Source organism: Pocillopora verrucosa, chromosome 6 (genome assembly GCF_036669915.1).
Source record: "Pocillopora verrucosa isolate sample1 chromosome 6, ASM3666991v2, whole genome shotgun sequence".
NCBI classification, from domain to species: Eukaryota; Metazoa; Cnidaria; class Anthozoa; order Scleractinia; family Pocilloporidae; genus Pocillopora; species Pocillopora verrucosa.
The window spans coordinates 10989545-10989952 of NC_089317.1; positions in this window are offsets into that span (position 1 = coordinate 10989545).

The window sequence follows — 408 nt, forward strand, 5'->3', positions numbered from 1 at the left end:
GTGATACTATTTTCGGTTTCGGTATACTCTTCTTTGGACATCGAGGATATTTCTAAAATGATTTTTCATTTGAAATTTATCTTTGCATGGATTTTACTTATACCACAACTCACAGGTAATGTATTTAACCGGGATTGTGATCGAATATTATAAGTGTTTACTTTCTCCTTTAGGTTCATCTTACAAGGTACCTTATTTTATTTTGACAGCAGCAGATTGTTGTGCCTTTTAGAATGTATACGGTGTTTGAATTCAAATCAAAGGAGTCGTATTCTTGTTTGGATGAAATCGAAAGTATGAATTGTTGTAATATAACGCCGATCTAAATATTCTCCCTCAGATGGTGGAACTGTCACATGGTATGCACCAACTCCAGTTAAGACAACATCGAATCCAGCTGAAGCGCTC